Below are 10,678 nucleotides of genomic sequence, written 5' to 3'. Positions count from 1 at the left end.
GGGTAGCAGTCGCGTGGATAGGCAAGCGAAGAGGAGCGCGACTCTGGCCGAAGTCAGAAGTCACCTTCCTTGAGGACCAAGATGATCAAATGGAGCAAGGAGGGGTGGACCTGGAGATGACTTCGTTCCGCACCAAGCTTACTAGAGATCTAGAGGAAGTAGGGCCATGGAAGAACTACAAGGCTAGAAAGATGTATCTAGACCTGATCAATACATGATATGGTGTGGGATGCCACTACAAAACTGTTGCAGCAATTCAAGTAGCAACAACAACAGGCGTTGGGTGCTATACAGATGGGTCTACATGAGCTGCAGATCCATGCATCACATACATAGACCAGTACGGTGCCCGACACCTTAGAAGCCGCAAGGATGATGCATGGAAGGGATCCCCGAGCAATATTGCTTCCAGATGGAGCACTAAAAATAGAGATTGAAGTTGAAAAACCCACTCTTAGTGCACTCAAGAGAGTTTAACTCAACTTGGTCACACTTCTGAATGAGGCACTTTACCTTTTGCAAGGCAGCGTGATCACGAAACTTTGGGCCAGTGAACAACATGCCTTACAAGTGATCAGTGAATAGAAGGTCAACAATGCCCAGCTAACCGTGCAGAGAGAATTCTCCCTTAACATTGTCAAAGACATTATAGACAAGAACCAACACATTACCATCGTCATGACTGAGGTGTGCAGGAATGTCTCAGAGTTGGGCATTCCCGAGGCTCAACCGATAGAAGTAAGGGTTCAGATGCTAGTTGCTAGAGTGCATGATGCACGAACTGAATTGGCAAAGGTTCAGCTAGAGCTAAATCTCAAAATTGCAGAGTTGTAGTTAAAGGCCCAACCTTCAATTCTACCAGAGACTAGAGAGCAGCACGAGACCGCTGTGAAAGACGTGGTAGCAGTAGTAGAAAGCATAGTGAAGGAAAGTACCATGCTCTTCGAGCAGTCGCTCGAGGTAGTCACTCGCCTTTAAGAAGATCCTACGTACATCGGTTGGAAACATAAGCACAAGAGCTGCAACATTGCTATGATAAAGTCAAAGTGACAATGCGCATTGTCGCCATTACGCATAGCTTAGCTAAGTTGCAAGAGGCCAAGGCATTGAAAGATTAGGTAGATGCAGCTCAACATAAGGAAGTCGTGCTGAAGGCTCGCATGAAGCCTTGGTTGGATGAGGCCTACTTGATCACGACCACTATTAAAGGCAAGCTGGCTAGTCTGCAAGAGACTCAGCAAAAGATTAAGTCAGGCAGTGCAGGGCCAATGATAGAGCAGTTGGTCAAGGAGATGAAGCAGGTGGAAACACAGTGCACCACCGAGGTAGCAGTTATCCAAGTCGAGCTGGAAGGTCTTCACGACAAGATCTCTACGCCAGTCGAGTGACTCAAGGGAAAGTCACCATGTTTGTGTTGGGGGCCTATTGGTAACAGGTCCCTGGGGGGTCAATTTTGGGGTTAAAAACCCAAGTTTGGGGTAGAAAGACTGAATTTTTTTATAAATAAATGTAAAGTCTCCACATTTTGTGGTTGCGGAGCGTGAAGATATCTAAAGTCAAAAAGGATTTTGCACCTGTTATGGCCACAACCACCACCGTATTAAAATGTGCTCTGGTAAAAAATTTGAATGGGTCCCCTAGAAGTTTTATCTTTCACTTCTCTGAATGATTTGTTTTTATCTCAGGGATTTTAACTCTATGTCGAGTCAAATCTTCAATTATTAATGGTCAAGACCCCCCTTGAATAAATCTCTGCTGCATGATTCATTCATACCCAGTTTAGCCGTTCTTACATATCCTTCATCGAGACTCTTCCAATCCTCATAAACCTTCATGGTGCCCTATTCCAACACATATAACCACCCCCACTCTTTACCCCTCAAAACCTTCCATCGCATATTTATTTCTATTATAACTCTTTTATAATAGAAATTCTTTGCAAAGCATGCATGACTTAACATCTTTGCACATCCTCGTTGCATACCTTTATTGTATATCGCAGGTTGCATTGATCAAGGGCAAGGCCTATCTCTCATGAATAAATGTGATGCGATCAGGCCTCCAATCGCAAATCACACTTTGCTAAGACCCAAAGCCCAAGCTTCATCGTTCCGTGAATGGTGGACCTGCCGGGCTTATTAAGTGCAACATGTTTTATTTTGGGTCTAGAGCTCATCACAAATTACAATCGCCAGAACTCTAAGGTCATACATAAGGCGTGATGCGAATAGCAGACTCACCAGGATTATCAAGCATAATACATATATTTTCGAGTCTGCTTCCCCAATCGCATCTCATAATTGGCGAAACCCAAGGTTTATATATAAGGCACACCACGATATATCAGACCCACCGAAACTATTAAACACAACATATATATTTTTGGGTTCGGCCTATCGCATATCGCAATTAGCAAAGCCCGAGGCTTATATATAAGGCGTGATCCGATTAGCGGACCCAATGATAACTATAAACCTGGGTGCATAATATTTGAAGTCTGGACTTATGGTCCAACCGCAGGTTTTCCCGTGTATTCCAATAAAATGTTATGGTCTGTGTTTTTAGAGGAAAATCCAATAGGGTTGATGTTGCGTGTGATTGTCTGCTGTGATATGCGATTGCAACTCGATTGCATCACAACCTTGGCTGAACTAGGGGCCGATTCTTTCACACTCGCTCCTTTTGATTTCAATACACCGTATCATTTCATAAAGTTTTAATGAGGGCAAGATTTTTTCTTAGGCATTTCTATCATATGTTTCATAATCATAAAGATAATGTTAATTATCTTTGCAGGCGAGTATTAAAAGACGCATGAGCTGAGCTAAAGAGTTCATATATGCAGGTGTTTTCTAGTTAAAGATTCGGCTTTAGGCATTCTCAGTCGGGTTTCCACGCGTTGCCTATGTATTCTGAAAGTGAAGTTGTCCCAAGTTTCATCATGAAGAGATGACACGCAGTCATTCTCCTTTCCATCGGCATCCGTTCATTCCCCCCCCAAAAAGTAGAACGGTCCAGCAAATGTGGCTTCGACGTGTCAGTGGTTACACCAACTGTTCTACGTCTATATAGTTTGATTTGTATATTGAAAAGAGAAGGGACGTGAAAAGTTATGGGAAGACTGAGGGTAATTTCCTTCTGCATAAATATTACCTCTAAAGATGAGGGGAGGACTTTTTTTTTGGGCATAAAAACTTTTGATTTATTGTGCTAATAAAGAAGACTGTTTCGGTCAAAAAAGAGCATTTTTCTGATTCATTTTCCTCTTCTTTCATGTGTTTGGAATCAGGGTGTTGTTGCTGGCATAAATATAAATGTGTTTTATTTTGTGCATATTGATAATGATACATCTTATGACTATCCTTGGTTATTTGAATGTAATTCTTTATCATAGTTAATTCATGAGTAGTCCCTAATTTGAAACTACGTTAAATATTAGTTGCAAGTTTAGTTGTAGGAACAAGATTGTGCATTCTTGTGTGAGTAATTAGATTGCAATTAAGCTTTAATACAACCTTGTTCATCTATGAACTCAGTAATTGATTCATTTGGACTTGGAATCTACGCATGATGTTTAATCTCTTTTGTTATACTCCTACATGATAGATTAGAATAGTTAGGACTAGCATAAGTAGTTAGAATTAGTGTCGATATGATCTGATACATATAGGTTAGTTGTTTCTTTTGTTGATTTAATTGAAGTCTTCCTCCAAGAAGCAATCTTTCAACATCTATAATAGTTTACGAGATCCTTTAAAATCCATTGGAACTAGCCACTTCAAATGAAAGCAAATCTAATTGGGGTCTGTGATCCAGTTAGTTCCCCTTGTTGGCATGGCATAAAAATTTCGTGTCAACACCACCCTTAGTCTAGATAGATTGTGTCATTTTTCAAGATCCACCCTTGGTCCACAAACCATGGGATTGTATAAAAAGAAGGTCTTAGAGGAGTTTAAGTCAGAGAAGTAAGTGAAGTATAAGTATTAGATGAGTATGTAAGGGGTTAAGAATGAGAGTCTTAGTGTAGGAAGAGGCTCTGCAACTGAGTGCACAGAGGCCTAGGGTAGAAGTCCACAGTTGAGTGTGTGAACCCTTGCAGCTGTGTGCGCAAGGAAGATAGAGTCTGTATTGAGAATCTGAATCATCAATAAAGAGAAGTATTCTGAAATTACTATGTACTTTCCATCTGTGTGTGCTACTTATGTTATCAATGTTGTGATTATCCTATGCAAAATACTGGGGTTATGAATTAATGCTATATTGATGCGTGAATCTATGTATTTCACTTTGTCATATGAATGTAAGTAAGAATATATGTTTACGCGAAGATAACTATAATGCATGTTAAAATTAACCAATACTAAAGCTAATGTGGGTAGAAATAGTAGTAAGGATAATTACAGAGGCATGTAAGCACATAATCTACCTATTTAGGGTCTGTGAAGGGCGATCAAAGACTTTCGTGGAGGATCCAGGGACGAATAAGAGAAGTACATTGATAAGCCCTAAAGGTCTTATCGATCTACGCGAAGGCAGAGTGAAGGTCTAAAAAGTGACATCACAACCATCTCAGGGTGTGGAAACTTGGTTCCTTCATCCCCCCATGTTGCTTCGAGTGAGACTTCAGTCCGCGCTCTGCGGATTGATGTTGAAAGGGCCAGTAGTGTAGGGATTTTCTTGGCTGCTTAATAGTGAACCTGGGTCAGGGCCCATCAAGCCAAAAATGGGAAAGTGTGTCCATGGACTTTGTAGGATGTCTTCCTATATGAAGGAAAGGTCACGACTAGTTGTATGTCATTGTGGATAGGTTTAGTAAAATATGTATTTTAATGCCTTGTCCTTTGGGGTCGTACTGTCCTGTTGGAATGTTTGCCATGATGCATTTTGATGCGTTGTTGTCTGTGAGGGGTGGACTGCTTCTTGTTTTAGTTCCTCTTGGAGGAGGTAAGCCCCTTCTATTTTTTGAAGTTGATGTTCTGGGATTGCATGTATTCCTTTTATCTTCAATTATTTTGTAATGGATGTCAATTCTACCCCTTCGAGTTCTTCTTCTATGGCACTCTCCTGTCGTGTTTTCTCAGTCACTAGTTGTTTCATTTCAGTATCCTCTTGTGATTTCTCATTTTCCCTATTGCTATGATATGCATCTCTATCCCCGTGTTCCTTGTCTGCTTTGTTTTACTCGTCTTCTCTTGCTTCATCTCTTGTTGGGTAGTTTAGATCTGATTTTTCTTGTATGTTGAGTAGGGCATCGAATTGGTTTTGATTTTCCACAGTTTGTTGCTCCCTTTTGGGATTCTTATTTTTCCTGTTCTTCTTATTCCTAGAGTTGACTCTAGTGTATCCTTCGCTATCCTTTTTCTTTCTTGCGTGATCCATATTTTGAGGGGGTTTATTTAGAGGTCAATCTCTAAAGAGATGGTTGTGTTCTTGAAACTTCCTGCACCTAAAGGGGATGTGCTCATAATTTATGCTTTGTAGCCGGATTTCATCCTTGAAAATTAATTTTATTACATCTAGGAGGGCTTTGGAGACATCTATATACACACATATCCTGGCATAGGAAATGTAGTGTTTGTTTCTGGTTCCTTAGACATTTTTATATACTCCCCCAGTTGGTCTCCTATGCCTTTTAGGACCGAGGGAGCCTAGCAGTCTGTTAGCAAGGAGTAGAGCCACACCCAGACTCATACTCTTATGAATTCCTCCTTCTCCGGTGTAAAGTTGTCTTTCCAAAATCTCATGTATAGGTCTCGTGAGTTGAAGAAATAAGGACCTCCTTCGAAGATTATGTCTCTGTCTTCTAAGAGGTCGAAGATTACTATGAAGAATCCTTTGGAACCCAGCTGGAGTTTGATTTCCCCCCTAAGTGTCGATTTACTTTGTATCCACCATTTCATGGCTTTATCTGCAAGCCAAATTCCCATGAATTTGCAAATGACTACATGTTCATGCATGTATTCTCTATAGATATCCACTCCCGAGTCCTGGATTTCCAGCTCCAAAATTTTATTCGCTATGGGGTTGCAGTTGTTTCTTGTTTTTTTCCTTTGTTCTTCCTACTGCCCTTACTCTTTGTGGTGTTGGCCTTGGTGGAAGAAGAGTTGGCAGATGTAATTCCTTTCACTGCATGTATCTCTTTCTTTTTTCCTTTCTGAGGCCTTGTTTCTCTGTTTTTAGGAATCTCTCCCGCGGAGTGGAAGGCAGTGACGAGGCCAGTTTTGTGAAGAATGATTCTTGATTCGGGAGGCCGAAGGGATTGTCTAGGTTAACAACCACTGATGCTCCTTGAGGGTCCTAATCTTCACAATAAGATCATTTTAAAATTAAACTATAATTATAATAAAAATATAATATATTCATATTAACCAAACCATACTAATTCAAGAATTTTAAAACCAAAATCTGAAATGATACGTGGCTTTTGAAGTAGTATGAAGCAGGTGGGAGTTAGTATATGTGTGAGGTGGAGTGACGTAGGAATGATGGAGGAGCGGGAGTTATAAGGGAAACGAAACCTTATAATAAAACTTTTTGGTCACGACATAAAACTTAGAATTGGAGTTCGGAGGCTTTTGTAATATCACAAGTTTTAAAAGGCACATGAAATAAAAACTCCAATACACCAATGCTTTGATATGAAATATCAGAGATTTAAAATCGAGGGTTTCAAAATCAGAAATTTTAAATCGTAACTTTCAAAATTGGAGGTTTTGTTTCGGAGATTTTAATATTAGAAGTTTTATTTCGGAAGGGAGGAGGTGAGGTGAAGTGAGGTCCAGCTGGATTGGAATTAAAAATTCTAGAAAATGAGCTACAACCACTTTGCAATTTTTAGATTTAGGGTTTGGTAATTTCTTTTAAAACTAGGAATTGGAATAAATTACCAAGATCTAAAAAATCAATTTTAACTGTGCTACAATTTGGCTTGGTGATTTTGTAATGAAAAATGAAGAAATTAGTAAAAATTAACTAGGGATTAATATTTACAATGAATTATTAATTTAATTACAAAAATTAAAATAATATATATTTTGTACATTTTTAAATCGAGGCAGTGAAAATTATCGAACTTTAGATGAGCACCATTTGCGAATGATGTAACCAAATGAGACAAAATAAGTACTGATGGAAAGCTAGTGAAAAGTAAAACTCAATGAAGTGATAAAAATAGAAATATGACCAAAAATAAAATAAAAAAGTAGCAAAATTGTAAGACACTTAACCAAAATAAAATATTAAAAAGGTGATTTAGCCAAAAATCTAAGGAAAGAATCCCTATTATTTGAAGTAAATAAGTAACAAATGGGAGGTGTTGGGTTTTCCCTACAATAGGTTGATACAGTGTCAAGCCACTCACTAGAGTTCCTTTGTGTCTATGAGTTGCCTCACTCGCAAGGCATAATTTTCAAATGGATGAGGATGGGTTTCAATTCTAAGTTGTATTGGCAGTATCGATAACCCTCAAACTTGATACTTAAACTAAAGAAATCCCACTCTTTGTGGTGCAACCCTCAGACTTGATACTTAAACTAATGAAAGCCAACTCTTTGTGGTGCAACCCCTTTTGTGTGTTTCGCGAAGCACCTCCCAAAAACCTATTCAATAATAACAATTAAAATGTGCATTTGTAATAGTTGATATTATGCCAACTATATTCTCATAAATCACTACAATGATCTTATGATTGTAGGTGTGTTTGGAAAATACCACTTTGTACCAAAACCTATTCAATAATAACAATTAAGACATGCATTTTTAATAGTTGATATTATGCCAACTATATTCTCATAAATCACTACAATGATCTTATGATTGTAGGTGTGTTTGGACAATATCACTTTGCAACCAAAATAGATTTTCATTTTCTCCTTTTCATCTGAGTAAATATTGTAGTTTTATATTTACCCTGCATCACAGAGATAATCAACTTGCCCTTTGTTTGGCTTCGTAATGCTAGGGCCATGCATCCAAGGCAACATATGGTTTATAATGAACCAATTTTGATATTAGAGTTGTATATAACATAATCAGGGACATGACTTAAATGAAGAGGTGCCAAGCTTTCTGGTAAAGAATTTAGAACATCATGCATTAGCTCACAGCAACGCTTTGCAAACAGTGTCTGCCGCTTAACTTAAATATAACTTAATTAAATTAAAAAATAATAAAGAGAAAATTTTCATCACAAAAATAAAATAAATAATAAAATTTTGTATTGCTAAATTCCATCATAAAAATTTAAAAATATGACATATACACTCATATATATATATATATATATATATATATAAGTCATTTTAAATTGAAAATATGGAGACCTCGACCAATCATCTTACAAATACATAAATTTAAATAATAATAATAATAGATAACAAAAATTGAATTCTATGGATTAGCCACATAAATGTTTGGTCAAAAACAAACTAATAAACAGTCAAAGAAATACTGAATAGATAATACATACATACTACATGTATAATAACCATCTCCACATAAAATATTTTATTTTACGATATAAACTCTATATATAACGTTTTCTTTTAATACATTGCGGAAAGACAACCATTGCTGCATTTTTTCTCTCCTATAGTACCCCTTTAATTTTCTCGTAAATGCCTACTGATAAGGACTCTCATTCTTTTTTCCTTCTTCCGGCATGAGAGTAACGCTATATAAGGGTGAATGGATGAATTGACATCACACAAACAATTTTCAATGGAGTTACTCAAAAATTTCTTTCGATTTGACACCACAGGAATCAATGGCCACTCATTCTCGATCTTCAAGGTGATTTCCATCTTTTATCAGGATTGCCATGTATGTATAGAAATGCATGTAAAACACACAACTCACACGTTCTTAAACATATCTTAGTGGGAGAGAGACAAATGATCTTGAGTTTGTGATATCATTGTTGCTTGAGTTTGTGATATCATCATGGCTACCACCCTGCTTGCAACAACCTCCATTAATTTCCATACCCACTCATCATGAGGATGAAAAATTTAGTGAAAGGTAACCACCATAATCCATTTTTTTCTCTCCTAAAATGACTTAGGAGTAACTAAATTAAATTATATTGCTAAATAAAATACACGTAATAAATTAATCTTTAATATTTGTAATAAATTAATCTATAATATTTATTCGATATTGATTTAATTCTTTTTAGTTATTATTTTAGTTTTGTAAATATTATTGTAACATTTCAATTCCTCTCAAAATTACTAAGAGATTAATTGAAATTCTTCATGTTTTATTTCTATGATAAAAAAGAAGGGAAAAAATATTCCTAGGTCACTATAGTTATGTTGACTTAACAAGTCAAGAAGTTGGTACCTTGGCAAATGTTTTGGAAATAAGAAAGGATGTAAGAGCCGAACGATCCATGAAAAAGTGGTTTTAATCTTCAACCCCTCTTAGTATTGTAAAAGTGATAAAAAAATTCATTCGAAGGTGTTTTGGGAATAGATCAACTCCATTTTCACTTGGGAGCTCATGAGAATTAGTTATTATCTTCACAATGTTCATTTTCTTATTATCATTGCTCAAGACAAAAGGATAATTTTGGTTAGCAAGAGTGAGGTTGATCACTTCCTTATAATACCTTAAATTTCTTTTTTGCTCTCGCTCCTTATCATTCCACAACTTATCTTTAAATTTAGAAGAATAGTATTTTTTATATTATTTTTATTCTCCAAGATGATCTTCTCCTTTACCCCCCAATGGTCGAGCCAAGACTAGGCATCCTTGTTTCATCCTCGCTTGACCCGGAGGTGGGGGTTCTAGCTAGAGTTAGAAGCCCAAAACTCATCGCATCTATGTGGTAAAACTTCTTCTTATACATAGATACCTAACCATGGTCATGCTTCCGATGGGGAAAAAACTAGCTTCAATCAAGAGGATACTATAGGAAGTATTTCCTTTCCTTTGATTTCCTTTTTTTGATCAACTCAATTTTCCTCCATGATTTTTGAGATATATTACAACCCCAAACCTCACAAACATATAAAATAATAGTGGTGATGATAGTCTTAAAGAGGAACCAATTTTTGTTCCAAACGCAGAATTGTTGTCCAGTTCATAACAAACTTTTCATCCTTCAATGATCCTTTTGTCAATGCTACAATTTAATTAAGCTAATAAATGTCAATACTTGAATATTTGTATAAATAATTATTATGATAAATGAAATTATCATAATTATTTTTTTTAAGATATAATGCTCATAAATAATATATTGAATATAAAATATAATTTAATATATTAATAAATAATATATAATAATATACACATTTAAATTTTACATTGAAATAGGCTTAATCAAGCATGCGTGCTTGGTATATTTTGTTTGCTTTTTAAAACTTATAAACTCGAAATATACCCTTTTCTAGATGGCCAGATTTTCTCACTTCTCTGGTGCCACGAAGACCGACGGCCACCATGGGGCTGACGCTATACGAGAGTGAATTTGATACCCCACACCAATAATTTTGAATGGAGTTATTCACCAATTTTTTTGGATGCGATACCACACCAATGGATGCCCATCCGTCACGTGCTTGGGAAGACTCTGGTCGCCCAATGGATGCCCACACCTCAAGTGCTTTGGATGCCCACTCCTCACCTACGATACCACGCAGCTCACGTGCTTTGGAAGACTCTGGTCGGAAAC

Source organism: Pinus tabuliformis, chromosome 2_2, assembly GCF_031772625.1.
Source record: "Pinus tabuliformis cultivar Carrire ecotype Pingquan chromosome 2_2, CPIR1, whole genome shotgun sequence".
Taxonomy (NCBI): domain Eukaryota; kingdom Viridiplantae; phylum Streptophyta; class Pinopsida; order Pinales; family Pinaceae; genus Pinus; species Pinus tabuliformis.
Note: the sequence above shows the minus strand (reverse complement) of the source record.